Genomic DNA, 16380 nt, shown 5'->3' with positions numbered 1-16380 from the left:
CTAAGTGAGATGGAGCTCTCCGAAGTTGAAATTTCTACTTCAGGTCACCAGTGGGCATATGGCTCCTTTCTGTGGCATTACGTGTTATTTTTTTCCTGTGGTAACGTCTTAGCAGCCTGCGTTCACCAAGTGCGACGTCTTTGGTGAATCTGCACAAGAAGCCAGGGTTTGCCTGGCTGGTTTTGGTGTGCTTTTTCCGTGCGGGAGCTGTCTTCCCAGACCGGGTGGTGGGGGCGGGGGCGGGGGGGGGGGGTCCGCTCGGCCTGCAGAGCTAGGTTTTTCATTGGAGGAATTAGCATGTTGCCGTGTCGCAGGGAGAATACACGAGGTTTTTAGGAAGTCCTCAGCGCCCCAGCCCACAACGTTCACCTCGGTCTTGGTCTGTGTTTGAACAAAAGCCTGGATGTTGAGACACTTGCTTTCCTGTCAGCAATACACATCAAGCTCATTATTGGGGGTGGAAGTCCCCCGTCTAGGAACACACAGATAGTCTGCGCTGTTTCATAAAGTGCCTCCGTTGTGAAAGCCTGTGACCCACCCACACGCCCCTCCCCCACTCAGCTCCCTTCCCCCACCCTCCGCCCCACCCAACCTCCCCCACCCCCACCCCCACCCCCACCCCTCCAGCCCTGTGTCAGGGCGGAACAGCCATCAGAGATGATCCAGAACCGCTGAGAAATATGCCAGACCCACCCCCACCCCCACCCCCCCGCCCCACCCCCGAGGAAGTGCCCCCCCACCCCCCCAAGGAAGAGATTTTGCCCTACAGACACTTCAAACCCTCTAACTACCTGAGACACTGGGGCTCCACTACCTTTTTCTTTTCCCCAGAGGCATTTCTGGCAAGTTCTCCCAAGCATTCCTTACTCACTAGGCTCCAAATTGGCCCTTTGTCTCACCCAGTAAACTGGGGTTAGCATTTGAATGGGCTCACTTGGCTCCTTCAGTTTAGGTGGGGTGTGTCTGGTGAGGAAATTCGCTCAAAAAAAAAAAACAAAAAAAAAAAAAAAAAACAAAAAACCCTGCAGGTTGAGCCCGTAAGTGAATTACTAGCCTGTTGTGGTTATTTCTCAGGAGGGGGGGGAGGGGAAGGAGGGGAGGAGGAGAATAAAGCTACTTAAATGTGATGGTCTGCTCTGGCATTAGGATTTTCCTTTGCTCCGTGGATCATTTACTTAATAGAAATTTGCTTTTTCTTGGACAGAGGTCCTCTTAAAACTCAACTTTCTGAGTTGGAAAATTAGAGCAGTGGTCACATGCTGTGTGCTGTCCAGCCATCTGGCCCAGGTTGACCTCGAAAGTTTGGCAAACAAAACTTTTCATTTATGTTTATCGGAACTCAAGAACCGGGAAGTGTAAAGTTTGGAATTGTTTTAAGAGGATGTTTCTTTAACGCACTCGAAGCTGGTTTTCGCCCCCGGAACTGCTTACAGCCGTTTCGCTCTTTAGCCCTCACTTTTAGCAGCTGGGATGGAAGAGTTCATGAGGAAGCTGAAACTTCCATGTGGGTAAGAATGAGGTCTTTTTTTTTTTTTTTTAAATAATCTGAATGGAGTTTACTCAATTTACCTGTGTTATCACCGCTCTTCCTGCAGACGGAAGCTATTGAGAGGAAACTGAGCAGAAACCATGGTGTAGGGGAAAGCATGTATCTGTAACAACAACAACAACAAAAAACCAATTACTAAACTCAAATTAAGCTTCCAGAGGTGAGACGCCGGCTCAAGGGCTGCCCTGCTCTTAGAAATTGCCCAGCAACAGGGATCAGGCTCTCCCATTATATCTTTAATCCCCCTGTTCCAGAATGAGGGATGGGACACCTCGCCCTCCCTTCGGGGTTTTGACATTCATGACCATTTCCTGAATCTTGCTGCCCCACGAGTGGACAGCAGGACCTGTAAGCCCCAAGGACCTCTAGGCCTGGGCCAGCCCCAGCACCTCACTGCCTCAGTTTCCTCACACGGACAATGGAAGGAACTGAATGAGATGTTCACAGTATCCCCTTCAGCTCCAAATGCGTGCGGGCCGATGAAGCCCAGGCTTGCCCAGTCTCACTCCGTCCGTGACTTTAACACTAACGGAGCCAAAAAAAAAAAAAAAAAAAAAAAAAAAAAAAGTTCAAGGGTGACCAAATAAAAAGCACCGGTTGTGAAGGAATCTGTTTTGCGTTGTTCTCATTTTGATTCTATCCGATCTGTTTTTGAATGGGTGGCAAAAAAACGGTTCAAGGAGGCAAGTTAGGGAATACAGAATCCCACTGGGTCCTGTTACTAGCCTGAAGGGGAAAAATGGCCATCCTTCCGAGCAGATCTTTAAGTGTTTGTCTTGTGCCTGCTTGGTCCCCTCACCTGCTCTCCCCGATCTTCGATCTTCGTGTGTGAAAACAAGCTTTTCCGAGTGGGGGGAGCAGGGGGCCTGAAGCCAGCGTTACTGCAGCCTGGAGGTGATGCTACCTGCTCTGGGAGAGAGCGGTCGGACAGCAATGACTCGTGTCAAGTGACCACGAGTGCTTGAATGTATCATTCAGTCACTCGTAAGTGTCCTGATTAGGCCAGACCTGCCAACGCAGCTCCGAGGCTGCAGCTAGTTAGGATAAACCCATTTCCTTAGCTCCTGTGTTTGTTTTTATTATCCTTCCCTCCCAAGAGCTTTTTCAGACTTTTTTTTTCCTTAATTGCTTCTCTCCCATGAAATTTTAATACCATAGTTATAGAAATTTACTGTATATCTGTTTCTATACTGCAGGACCTTGTAATGGCTAAGATTTTTTTTTTTTTTTTTTTTTTTTTTTTGCACTTCCCCCTAAACCAATTTTCCTCCATGGCAAATGCACGGGCTAGCGGAGCAAATGGAGTTAAAAAGAAAAAAAAAATAGTAATGGTTGAACATCCCAGTTTTGGTGTTTTTTTTTGTTTTTTTTGTTTTTTGTTTTTTGGCTGCACATTACAAGGCTACATATAAGATAAATCTTACTAATGTTTGGTTTTCCCTTTTTAAAAAAAAATCTCACATCTCCCCCTCCCCCCCCCCCCCCCCCCCCCCCAGCCCCTGGTACCTATCCTGGTGCCGGTGCCCAGTCGGTTCACATAGCAGAGAAGCCAGAATAAACAGCCTAGTGACTTAGTTCTCCCAAGGCCAAGAGTCTGCAGTGCGGGGCCCCTGTCACCTGTTGACAACGCTCAGCCAGGAAAGGCAGGGCATCCAAGATCCAAGAGGAGCTGGCGCCACAGCCCCCGCCTGCCAGCAGACTCCCCATTGCAAGGTAGAACTGGGGAGGCCGCTTTCCTGGCTTTGCACGTGGACACAGCCTATTTTTATTCTATGAGCTTATTTTAGGGTAGGCAGGCTGCAAAGTAACGGGGGGGGGGGGGGGGGGGGTCAGCGTGCACAGATGGCAGTGGTGCCTGTTAACGTGCGGGAAGGTTTGCGAACAACAAAGGGAAAGGAAGGTGTTGGGGGATCACGGAGAAAACTGGAAGGTAGTGGGAGACACGACCAGTAGGGAAGGAACAGAAGAGAAGATTTGGACACAGGAGTCACAAAGCCCGTCCGTGTTAGAGCTATAAAGACTAGCACGCACAAATAAGGGGAGATTCAGGGACAAAGAGATTCAGGGGCAACTCCGTGGCCATCTTCAAAAATCTGGTGGCAGCAGAGGTAGCGTCGGGAACAGCATTTTTAATAGCCAGGCACAGCGGTGGAGGGCCACCCTGGGGCTTGCAGCTTAGGTACCCTTAAGGTCACCTCTCCCTGGAGGGTCTCTACGGTCTCCATTCCATAGGTACAGGGGAGTTTTTTGTACACGTGCCTCAGTGGCTTCAACCAAAATGAAAGATTTACAACCTAGGAAATGTCGTTTTATAGCTCAAATCCTAAATCTTGGATCTCAGTTCAGGGAGAGGCCCCGACTCTCACACTGGCCAAGGACGGTGGCCAGCTGAAGACAAGTTTCTCCTCCCCCAGGCGAGAGCCGGTTGCTGAATACTCTGGCTTACGTTGCTGTCTCCATTAGAGTTCAAGAGGAGAACGCACCCTGGGAAATTGAGGCTCTGCGCTAACATGAGACCCACCACTCCCCTTAAATGCAGGTTACGGGGGCGCCTGGGTGGCGCAGTCGGTTAAGCGTCCGACTTCAGCCAGGTCACGATCTCGCGGTCCGTGAGTTCGAGCCCCGCGTCAGGCTCTGGGCTGATGGCTCGGAGCCTGGAGCCTGTTTCCGATTCTGTGTGTCCCTCTCTCTCTGCCCCTCCCCCGTTCATGCTCTGTCTCTCTCTGTCTGTCCCAAAAATAAATAAAAAACGTTGAAAAAAAAAAAAAATGCAGGTTACGGTGCCCAGATGCTCCCAGAGTGCCTGGAAGTTCCGCCACGATTTCCCGGAATTTTAAACAGAGCTCCCGCTAAAGCCAGATTTATCTTCTGGGATTCCCTCTTGCCCTTCTAGTCCCCACTTTTACCCCTTTCTTAGTCCCCTTCCCGGGGCACTGTTCATCTTTTCTCCCCTCCACATTCTCTGCTGCATCATCAGCTAGCCTGGAGAAGGAACCCACAGCCCAGTTCCAGCGACTGTCGAGAATGTGCGGGCCCACCGCGCTAGCACAGGCCGTCAGAGGACGGCCATGTGCCTGGCCGCAGCAGAAGTGGGTAACCCTTCCAGGTCGAGGGCTGCTGAGTTTAGCTAGCGAGCTGAATGAAGGGGTCTGAATTCCCGGGAGGAGACCCTCCGCCCCTGGGGCTGCAGCACGGGGTTTGTTAATCTGAGCAGATCGAGTGTCTCCCTAAGTCTGGTTCGGCCCATCTGTAATCTCAGCCGTGCACCTGCCCCTGACCTCCATCTGAGGCGTTTTCTCTCCGGCTGGCGTTTGCCTGAAACAGCCTGGTCACGCAGACCCTTCTGCAGACAGGAGGCTGCTGCCTCCACCGGCCGAGGCTGGCAGAGGAGATGCTAGAATGGAGAAAGATGAGCACGGCAGGTCTTAACTGAACGGTGATTAACCGAACAGCTTCAAAGTCTTCTCGCACTCAGAAAACAATGGTCACCGGGAGGTAGAAAAACAGAACAGTTGCCGGAATCCTCTTGCCCGGGGTTCTCTCTCCTTTTGGCTTTTGCTTTTTCCTCCCAGCTGGTGAAAAGATTCTCCTTTTCTGCGTTCCAAAGAAATCCACGGACAGACAGCAATGACGGGAGTGGTCTGCAGAGAGTGCTCTTCTGCAGACGGCCCCCACCCCAAACGCTAGGCTAGGAGGAAATACCACTGCCAAAAAAAAAAAGGATCATTTTGCCCGGTTTCTGCTCCTTTCCCTCTCGACCACCTCCTTCTCTGCCTGCTTTGCTTTCTCTTTCTTGGATACGGGGATGAAATGAGAAAGTTGACAGGCAGCTACTTAAACTTTGGATGCGCCTTGTGCTTTTGGCAACGACTAAGAATCCCCGAATGTAAGCGTACTAACGGCCATCTGCGGAGTGTGACGTGTGCTGGTGCAGGTGTCAATATAGCAGGAAGATGGGAGTTTGGGAAGCCCAGGGCGCCACACGGGGTCACCGAGGCAGGGGGCCATGTCCCTACAGATGGCGACGGTGCTGTTCAGAGAGCCAAGAGTGAAGAAATACCTTCTTTCCGCAGGGGGTTACTCGCTTACAAAGAGCCGAGCCTACCTGAGGGACCTGGGCCTTTTGGTGAACGGGCGGACTTTCCTCAGAAATGCGGGTTAACTGAAACATAAGCAGTGTTTCCTCTCTTGACTTGTGGAGCGTAGACAATCTATATTCTTTTTAAGTAGCAGTTTTAAGGATCTTTTTAAGGATACGCAGTTTCCCACAGACCTTCACCTGGACTTGACAGCCCGCCCTTTCCTTCTCTGATGGATACACCCGTCTCACTGCACGCCTTTGCTCCCGCTCGCTCCCTGTGGGGACAGGGCCCAGACCCTGGCACACAGTTTTTGCCCTTGACCCCAGCACCCCCTTCTCTGGGGCACCCTGTGACTAGCCTATCTTGCCTTCCTCTTCGTCATCGGTGTGAACTCATTCACTGACCTTCCTTCCTTGTTCCTGCTTATTCCTACGAGATACAGACCCCTTTCTCTGATAGAAATCCATCCAGAATTGGCACTGTGGCCTAGGCTACCCACTACCACCTGTCACTGGCCAATCTGCATCCAGGGCCAGGCCCCATTTCTGTCTTGAGCCAGAAAGCTCACCAGTCTAGAGTATGCTCACCAGACAGCACCTCCCCCCGCCCCCCGCCGCCCCCAGTCAACCCAGCAGCTAATCGCCCCCAGCTCTTACCCTAGCGGGGTCCTCAGGTCCCCGTGGCCAGGCCCGCCAGCTGCCGTTCGCGTCGGCCAGCTCCTCAAACATCTGGACGCACTTCTGAGGCGTCTCAAGTCCCACTGCTGATCTGTGATGCTTTCAGCTTTGAACCCCCTCACGTGAGTGATTTGAGGTTTCAGATTCTGGTGGCCAGTCCCTACGGAAGAAAAAAATTAGTAAGAGTAGACAATAGGGAGCATCGCAGGTAAACAGCGTAATGTTTTCTCCCTGGTCCTAATTTACCTTTCAATTACAATGATTCCTACTCCGATCTGAGGGTCCTTTCTCAGCCTACAGCAGTGGTTTCATCCGGGGGCGATATTTTGCCTCCCAGAGGACATCTGGCAAAATCTAACAGATTTTTGGCTGCTACAACTAAGGGGCTGCTACTGGCATCTAGTGGGTAGAGGCCAGGGATGCTGCTAACACCCTACAGTGCCCAGGACAGTCCACAGCAGAGAATGGTCTGGCCCCGATGTCTACAGCACAGAGGCTAAGAAGCCACAGTCCTGACTAGGTACATGGCTCTTCTTAGATCCTCCCCTCCCGTGTACCGCCCCCCCCCCCCCCCCCCCCGCCAGTCCTTCCTAGCCCACTGCTCTCTCCCGAGGCAGCTTTTCTTCTCCTCTAGTGCGCTACTCCAGATTCTGTCACCAGATATATTCCTCCCCTTGAGGGTGGTATCTGAGCCCCTGATTCCATATCCTAGAAGGATGGTTGTCACTGTGAACTTGAGGTCTCGCGCTTCCTTCGACACTTCAGGCCCACGCTCTTAATTAACAGGCCGTGAAAAACCCCACTGCGACTCCCATCCTTCCTTCACCTCTGCCGAGTCCAAACCCAAATTGGCTCCGCCACCATGCCACCCCTCCCCAAGATCCTCCCCGCTTCCCCGTGTCACCTGTGTCCCCACCGTCCAGGCGCCACACTTTGGCTTCTCTACCTTTTGTGCCTTGGGAGCACAGGAGATGCTCGAGGGCCCTTTGGGAGCCCTCTTGAGTCCCCTCATTCAGCCTTGCTGCTTCCTTCACTGCATGTGGGTCTCCCCACCTTAAAGGTCAAGGCCAGCTACGGCGTCCTTTGTTCGCTCCGGTGGGACCATCCTCCACACTCCCTCCATCTTTACTAAAACTAAGCGCAAAGCCTCCCTTGCAGCACAATTGGCATTCATCATCTCCATTTCCTACCAGAACAGCCTCGAGAGTGCTTGCCCTGAAACTTCCTGGTATCCTCAGAGAGATCTGATCTCATTCATCCCTCTTTACTCCCACTGCGCCTCCAAGACTCTGCGCTGTGGCCTGTCCTCTTTACCCAGCTTCCCCCTTTTGCTCCTGATGGGCCCACACCTATCATTCCACCCGCCCCCCCACCCCCCAATGGCAGCCAAGGGCCCTAGCCATCCACGGAGGCCCATTTGAAACGCCATTTTCCCCACCAACACTTTCGAGTCCCCCCCACCACCCCACCACCAGTAGAGGTCTTTCCTCTCATTTTTATGTTGCTTATCCTTTAGGATGGAGTGTTGGTATCTACCCGGCCTTTATCCCCTCAGTGTACGGGCTCCCCAGGCAAAGAACCAAAGATACCAAAGAGTTGAACAAAGGGGGTCCCAGACGCCCCTGAGGATGTCAAACAAAGAGACCCTGTACCCATTCCTTGATGAATAGTGCTTTGGGGAAGCAAGGCCCGGAACGGGAGCAACCCGTCCCTTTGGGGCTCCAAACCCCAATGTCTACTGACCTTCTACTTCGGCAGGGCGCAGCAGCCCTGGGGCCTCAACTCCTTTTCCGTCTGGGACTGCTCCTCTGCATCGGGGCAGTGAGCCCTCTCCCTCCTCAGGGTCCTGGCCCTCTACCTCCAGGCCCTGGACGTTTTCTTCCTTCTCGCCTGGTCTCAGCACCGGTTCCCCCGGACGGGAGGGTTTGCCCACCGCCACCTGCGAGACCTAGGGTTGACCCCTGTCAGCCCCCAACCTTCCCTTCCAGCCTTTGTGACTTGTGGCATCAGGAAGAGTGACCCCACGGCGCCAGCCGGCCTCGAGGCGTCCCAGGCCTGGCCGCCATACGCCCGCCCACCAACCGCTTCCAACCACCCCAGCAGCACAACCTCTTAGGGCGTTCCAACGCGGCGCCCCCTATTGGACCTCCCATTCATATCCGGTTTCCGGTCGGACGCCCCCTGCTCATTCGCCAGGCCACCTTGATTGGCGTGACCCCAGCCCAATGGTTGACCCGGCACTGGGGTCGGAGGGGAGTGAGTGGACGGTCGCGACCCAGTTGGCCCATTCAGTTGGACGCCCAGAGGGTTGAGCCGTCGCTCACGGGGATAGTTGGCCAAAGTTTGAGCCAAAGTTCAGTGTTGGCATTTCCAAGTGTGTAGACCCATGGAGCTGACCTGTCACGCCTTTGGGGGGCCCCACACGTTGCCCAGAGTCCGACTTGGTCAGCTTTCTCCCGCAGCACGGCCACGTGGGTGGTGGGTGCGGGACGGTGGTGCGCCGTGGCTGTGGTCCCATCGTTCTAAGAGGGATGCGTTGGACTTAACGAGATTGGACCGTGCGTGGTTCACCCGCCTGCGGCTCGTAGATACAGCCACCCGAGCTGTGTTCCCGCTCGCCGCCGCCCACCCCTCGTGAAACTCTTCCTGCCATCTCTCCCCCGCCCGCACGCCAGGCGACCACCTGCCTCATGCCCAGCTGCCTTGCCCCTACAGGTAGCTGGCAGGTCCGTGTCACCCGCTGGCGAGACAGCCCTCATGCCCACGTCCCGGGTCGTACGTGACCCGCAAGCAGCAACTCCCGCCCGCGCCCCCCCCCCTCCCCGCGGCTCAAATCCTTTCGCAGACACCAGACCCTAGACCCAGAGCAGTGCGCCTGCACGCGCCAAGCCCACCCCGCCGGTGCGGGTATTTACCCCAGCCGGCTCCAAACCCACACGAGCTTCGGCGACAGGAGCGCAGCCAGGCGACCGCTACACTTGTGGCCGGGCTTAATGCCGCGCCTCTGGGGGTTCTAGCAGTGGAAAAGTAAAGCGACTGCCCTGGGATACCCATAGCGAAAGGAGAAGGGCCGGAGGGGGGCTGGCGAGGGGCTGGCGAGGAACTGGGGCCGCGGACCGACCGACCCTGCAGCCGGCGCCCGCGGCCGAGAGCGGCACATCACAGCCGCTGCTGCCGGCGCGGCACAGTGTGTATCTTTGGGTTCTGTGCGCACAGGGTTGTCCAGTCTCTGAGACCACGCTAAGCCAGCCGCAGGTCCCAACACGAATCCCGCTAACCCTTCCCCAGAACAGTAGGACCCCCGGAACTCTGAGGCCTGCACCGGATGGGGTCTCTGCGTGTGTCCCGCGCCCCCCCACCCCCGTTCCGTGCCGCGGCAACTACCGCTTAGAGGGTCTCCGTGGTGCGCGCCCAAGACCCTCTTATTCCCCTGCATCATCGTCCACATAATCGGGGGGAAAACCCTGCCTGCGCCACTCTAGACTACCGCAGGGACCCCCAGAGTGTGATGGGGATGGGGGACATTGAGTGTTTTTACAGGAGCCAGCCTGGACAAACCGGCAAACAAACGCTGCAGAAGCGGTGGAAAGTACCCTAAGGCGTTTTAAAAACGAACTGTGGGCGCACACGCGGCAGCCCCTCGCCCCTCGCCTCTCTCCGCTCTGCCGGTGGGCTTACGACCACCTGTCGCATCCCCGCGCGCGCCCGTGCCCCCTTCCCACGCGCCCAAAGCCTGGCACTCCGGACTTGGAGCTCAAGATTGGAGGCTGCCCAGGTCTGGGGGCTGCGGCTCAGGGGTTCAGGGGTATCCTGGGGTGATGAAACCCTCCTGCGGTTCCCCCCTCCCCCGAGGAGAGTCATTTGGGTCTGGGAGGGAGGGTTTTCAGCTCCTGCGCTCAAGCAGCCCGGGCCCACGTCTTGCGTCACGTGTCCCGCAACGCAGGAGAGCTCTCTCTCTCTCTCTCTGGCCAGGGGATAAGAGAGGAGAAAGACTCCAAATCAGTCAGGGAGAGGAGTGGAAGGAGCCAAAACATCCCTGCGAGGCCTGCGCTCATCGGCCCCCTTACCCAAAGTCCGGGGCTGCCGGCGCCAGGATCCGGCTCCCGGAGCCGCCTTGGCATCGGGGCCGGCGTCCTCTGGTGGCAGAGAGCGAGCACTACGAGCGATTTTCGGACCGAATCGGCACGCTCCTCAGATCCAAGCAGGCGGGGCTGGCCTGGAGCAGAGAGACAGAAAGAGAGAGAGAGAAAGAGAGAGAGCGGAGGGGACAAAGGCAGGCCAAGAGGGGCGCCGAGGGGCAGCCTGAGGGGATAAAAAGTGGCCAGGAAGGAGCCAAAACTGCACCGGCAACAATAGACTTGCTTCCGCTTTGGTCTTGGGTTTGAGGCCCTCAAGCCCCAGACCTCAAGAGGGTTGGAAAGTGAGGTTGGAGAACTTTCTAGCTGATACTTTGAATTTTTTTGAAGATATTTTTTTCACCCTAGTTCGGTTGGGTGCTCCGTCTCACGGGGCCCCAAGTTTATTTTAAGAGTCCGCCACCGTGTTATGGGCGTGCGCAACTGCCTCGACGGCAATAATATGTCAGGACAACGCGATATCCCCCTTGAACTCGGGGAACAGCCCGAGCAACCACCTTTGGAGGCCCCAGGGGCAGCTGCCCCCAGTCCTGGGCCTGGCGCAGCCGAAGAGATGGAGACCGAACCGCCTCACAGCGAGCCCGTCCCCCTCGAGATTGAAGGCGAGGCCTGTGGACCCCCCGAGGTCTCCGGACCCAACTGCCAGGACCTGGGCCAGGCCATCGAGGAAACCAGAGCCCTCGGAGGCTACAGCCCACCTCCCGAGGAAGCCATGCCCTTCGAGGTCGAGCAGCCCAGCCCAGGAGGCTTCTGGCCTACCCTGGAGCAGCCCGGAGACACCACTGGGGCCCATGCAGGCCCTGAGGTCTTCAGCCCAGCGGTCATGGAGCCCGGAGCCTTCGATGATGCCACACCCGGCCTGGGAGGCTACAGCCCTCCACCTGAAGAAGCCATGCCCTTCGAGTTTGAGCAGCCTGCACAGGGAGGTTGCAGCCAGCCTCTCCTGCAGGTCTCAGACCTCGCTCCAGGAGGCCCAGGTGCAGGGGTCTTTAGCACTCCTCCCCAGGAGCCCGGAGCCCTTGAAGCCCTTGAAGCAACCACAGGCTTCAGAGGAGACTGTAGTCCTCCCCCTGAGGAGGCTATGCCATTTGAGTTTGATGGAGCAGCCTTTGGGGACGACAGCCCACCCCCCGGGCTCCCCCGAGCTATCCCACAAATCGACGGCGGCAGCATCGGCCAGCCCGCGGCAGTCGCGGTCCCGAGTGCGGTCCTCCTCGCTCCCGCCGCGAACGAGCCCCCCCTCTGGGTCCCCGGCGCCATCGGCAGCCCATCCCGAGAGGCTGTCAGATCTCCTCCACTCTTCGCGGGCGACGGCCCCCCGATGGAGATCTCCGGACCCCCGCTCGAGATTGGCAGCGCCCCCGTTGGGGTCGACGACGCTCCCGTCAACATGGACAGCCCCCCAATCGCGCTTGACGGCCCGCCCATCGAGGTCTCCGGAGCCCCAGTTAAGAGAGAGCGAGCAGAGGGAGAGAGACCCCCAGTTGAGGGAGAAGCAGCCGAGATGGAAGGAGGCTCAGCCGCCGCCTCTGCTGCAGGGAAAGGAAAAGTCCCCTCTCCCGGGGACGGAGCCCCAGCGGCCGGGGCCGACCCTGCTTCTCCAGCCGCCGGGGCAGCCCCAGCCGCCCCTGACGCTCCAGCCGCCGGGGCAGCCGCTGCCGCCCCTGCCGCTCCGGCCGCCGGGGCAGCTCCAGCCGCCAGGGCAGCTCCTGCCGCCCCTGCCGCTCCGGCCGCCGGGGCAGCCCCTGCCGCCCCTGCGTCTGGAGCCCGACCCAAGCTCCGCTTCCTCCGACCCCCCAGCCCCGAGATCCAGGCTGCCGATCCGCCTACTCCGCAGCCTACTCGCGCATTTGCCTGGCGGGGCAGGTCTGGCCGCGGCCGCGACGACGACGAGAGGTCGGTCAGCAGCGACGACGACCACAGCAGCGATGAATCCGACGATGGGACCTCCGGATGCCGCCGCTGGCTGCAGCCCCGGCGAAATCGCCGCCGCCGAAAGCCCCGGCGCAACTTGCTCCGCAAGTTCCTCCTGCAGGCCTTCGGGGGCTGCTTCGGCCGATCCGAGAGCCCCCAGCCCAAAGCCGCCCCCGGCCCCAAGGTCAAGAAGATTCCCCTGGCGGAGAAGCGCAGACAGATGCGCAAGGAAGCCCTGGAGAAGCGCGCCCAGAAGCGCGCAGAGAAGAAACGCAGCCAGCTCATCGACAAACAACTCCAGGAAGAAAAGATGGGGTACATGTGTACGCACCGCCTGCTGCTTCTAGGTAATGCGGCGGACTCTGCCCGCGGGGAGCAGGGCTGCCCGGTGGGGCTCGGGGCCTGGCTGCGGGAGGAGGGGGGTGTCCAGGCCGAGGCGGGAAGAGACTGCTAGAAAGTTCCAGCGAGGGGCCCGAACTTTGCCCTGGGAGCGGGAGGGGGCCTCGGCTGGGTGTGGGTGGTCGAAGTATGTGCCCTCCAGGGAGAAAAGTGGTGCCGAGCAACACTGAGGGTCGTTTCCGGCTGGACAAGCCAGCGCCAGCGACCGTAAGACGCCCCCGAGTCCTGGGGTGGGGGCCGGCAAGGAAGGCGGGGGCCTCAGGTGAGCCAGGAACTGCCGGGGAGGGGCCCCGGGGTCCCCCGGGCTGAGCCGCGGTTTGGGGCCGCGGGCGGGGGGAGGGGGGCTGGGGTCGTTGGGGAAAGGTGCGCCCCCGCCTCGCCTGGCCCTGCTGCTTGGACGCAGACAGCTTGTCGTTGGTGTCTGTTGGTGTCCATATTGTGTCCGCCTGTGCATGATATGCTCAAGTGTCCCCCAGTTCCCATCGCTGGCACCCCCAAATTACCCGCCGACCGTGTACTTGTACTGGGGAACGGGCTGTCTTGTGTTTTGCGCCATGGCGCGGGCAAAAACTTTCCGTGTTTGCACACACTCTGGAGGTACCTGAGCGCTGGCGCTCTGCGGCGGGCGGCGCGAAGACTGCGGAGGAGAAGGTGGTGGGGCATCTCGGGGAATGAGTTGGGCCCCTGGCGCGGGGGAGAGGGGGCCGCCTCTCGCCGGCCTCCATAACCTTTTTTCTGTGTGTCTTTCTCTCTTTTTTCCCTTTGCGCTAAGCGTTTCCTCACTTCTCATTCGTTCGCCAAACCCTCCCGCCTTTACGGTTGAAAAACCAGACACTCAGGTATCTGGGGCGTCGGGGGCGACACACGTTAAGTTCGATATTCTGCACACACTCAGCTCACCCGGGGTGGGGGGGGATGGAGGGAGGAGGGGGAAGAAAAGAAACAAACCAACAAACAACAACCGAAACCCCCACTTAATCTGCTAAAGGCAGGTCTGGATCCAAACCTACACGGGGCTGGTTCCAAGAGGGTGGGCGTGGCTGTGTTTAAAAAATATGAAATGATTTTTTTTTTCCTAGGGAAGAGCCCGAGGTAAGCCAATCATTTACGCTTTTACAAAGCACAGTAGGAGGGGCTTGGTTTAAAAAGAGTATTAGGCGTTGGGAGTGAAATGTTGTCTTGTCTCTGAAATGCAATTAAAATAAAAAAAAGTTTGTTTTTAAATGCTTCGAGTATATTTTAAGCATGTGGACGAAGTGTGGTAAAAACTGTGAATATGACTTGTGAAATATGTAAATGTGAATCTTTCCAAGCAGCTTTAGCTGGGGGCAAAGAGGATCAAAGGTAACATCCTCTGCCAATGGACTTGGGATACCAAGAAATGTAAAAAGGTCTTGTGTTCTTTAAGCACATCGGATATGTCCCGCCACCCTCCGCCTTCCCCTCCTTCTCTTCATCTTTGCCACCTCTCCGCGCCCCCTCCCCTCTCTAGGGCCCTCCCCCCCACCTCCCTCCCTCCCTCCCTTGCCCTCCCCCCTCCCCCTTCCCCTCCCCTCCTCTCCTTCCCCTCCCCTCCTCTCCTTCCCCTCCCCTCCTCTCCTTCCCCTCTTCCAGCCTTACCTCAGCTCCCATCTGAGACATGGGCTTCTCGTGTCACACCGGTCATTAGAGCGGTCGTTAGCGGTGGTCTGCATGTGTGGCTTGAATGAAAATTTCCCAAGTGAAGCTCACAGTCTAAATTTCTTTATTGTGTTCTCTAAGACCTTTCAAGGGATTTGAAGATCACAATGTCTAAAGCCGTGCTCCATTTGTTTGTTACCTATCATATAACGTGTGATGGTTTTTTAGTAATGACATCAGGCACGTGACTGTTTGCTTTTGTGACACGTGTGCCTTTCACACATCACAGTTTTAAATGCAGTGGTCATTAGCTGTGCCCACCCGGGGATATCACGACATCATCATTTTCCCAAACACCAATAGAAGGGAAGCAGCTTTAAACGTGGGATGTCCCAACTCCGCTGAAGCCACAGACAGAGCCCTTAAATGACAAGGCTCTGTGTTTCTGCGGACGACTGGTTTTGCCATCACAGTCTCATTGCAGTATTCCAAGCGTAGCCCCGAGAAGCTGGCCTCTGGTGAGGAGGGGACACGAGGGGGTACAGACGGGAAGCCAGGTGACCGTGTCCACCTGACCCCTAGTTGGCGCGTCCCTGACACGCTGGGGCCTCAGTTGCCTTGTTTGTGCAGTGAAGCTTTCCCAGCAGACCTCCATGTGTGGAGACCCCTATTCTGGGGGCGGGGTGGGGGGTGGGGGTGTCAGCACAGTCCCCTCAAACCAGGACTGTTGGCTTCAACCACAGATTATGCAAACGCCAGTCCTGCCGCAAACCGTCCACGTCTGGGGCCAGGTCTTAAGAATATCAGAAGCTTAATTTGCTCACCCTTGTTTTGTATCCAGGGTGAAAAATTCACCTTAATGAAAAGAAATTTGCTGGGGTCATCCTACGATTGCCCTGACTCTGCTCTCAGGGTGCCACGGGTCCAGAAGCCCTGACCTCAGGCTACATCAGACATGAGCCTGAACTAGGCAGCCAGCGTCACCTGCTGCAGTAAATGCCATTTGTCCAACCGGGCTCATTTCCCGCCAGGCTTCATTCTGCCAAAGTGGCGAGAGAGGTCCCCCATCTCGGTGAGGAGGAGGGTGGGGGAGGAAGGATGAGGACTTACTTACCTTTAGGACAAGAGTTCTCACTAACAGTCAAATCCTAGCATCCTAACCTAAAACAAGACATCCATATAGTCCTGCCGCTGAAAATGCAGGTCAAAAGACCATCCTTTGATATGGTTCCTGATTTGTGACGTGCTTAACAATTGTGTGTGTGTGTGTGTGTGTGTGTGTGTGTATAGATACCATTTCCATTTTTCCTGCCCAAACACTTTAACCACATTGCAGGGAACTTTTTAGAGGAGATAGGTAGGTAGGTAGATCATCAATAACATGACTAAAATTCTAGAATATGTAAGAGAGGAAGCTTTTTTCTTATCTAACAGTATTCAGTAATAGACTATTTCCATGTTTTTGGAAACCCAACTTGGGTATGAATCCCCCATTTTTTAAGAATTGAGGGGCTTGTAGATGAGAATTTTGTAGTATCTGCTACATTTATTAAAAGCGTTCGGGTAAATGCTGTATATAATAATGGCCATCCTGCCATGACACTTTATTTATACAGTGAATCTCAATTAATTGTATGATAATTTATGGCACCAGGTGCAACAAGGCTACATTGCGTCCCATCAAGCAGGAGCGCCTCCCCCCCCCGCCCCCAGCACAGCCATTTTTCTGGATTCAGAATGCCTCCACTGAACTCTTTGGTGCAGTGAGAAGGACATAGCTTATCAGGCCACCAAATCTGTAGAATTGAGAGAGACTTTTACGATTTTCTCTGTCTCCCACTAGTATTTCATGCTTCTCAGAGGCCAAAATTCTTCCTTGCCTTTCAAAATTTGCCAAAAAAAAAAAAAAAAGTTTTCTATACAGGTAGGTTCCTCTTTATAATTTGCCCACATCATGTGTATCGTGGGAACCTGAAATCAGGCAAAGAAAAGTAGGGTTCCTG

At 55.9% G+C, this 16380-nt stretch overlaps 1 long non-coding RNA gene and 1 pseudogene across 1 annotated transcript; one reads left to right on the top strand and one right to left on the bottom strand.

Moving 5' to 3' along the window:
• Window positions 1-28: 28 nt before the first annotated feature.
• Window positions 29-8429, bottom strand: LOC145714870 (uncharacterized). The gene is made up of 4 exons (XR_014137022.1): window positions 8052-8429; window positions 6288-6468; window positions 1570-1652; window positions 29-149 (listed from the first exon to the last, which is right to left on the bottom strand). It is a non-coding gene; the product is annotated as an uncharacterized LOC145714870 (long non-coding RNA).
• Window positions 8430-10396: 1967 nt separating this feature from the next.
• LOC145715075 (guanine nucleotide-binding protein G(s) subunit alpha isoforms XLas pseudogene) lies at window positions 10397-12973 on the top strand (annotated as a pseudogene).
• Window positions 12974-16380: the final 3407 nt, after the last annotated feature.

The sequence above is a fragment of the Panthera onca genome, chromosome Y (genome assembly GCF_046562875.1).
Source record: "Panthera onca isolate mPanOnc1 chromosome Y, mPanOnc1 haplotype 2, whole genome shotgun sequence".
Lineage (NCBI taxonomy): Eukaryota > Metazoa > Chordata > Mammalia > Carnivora > Felidae > Panthera > Panthera onca.
The sequence above is the reverse complement of the archived record's forward strand: the minus strand, read 5'-3'. Positions and strand labels throughout refer to the sequence as shown.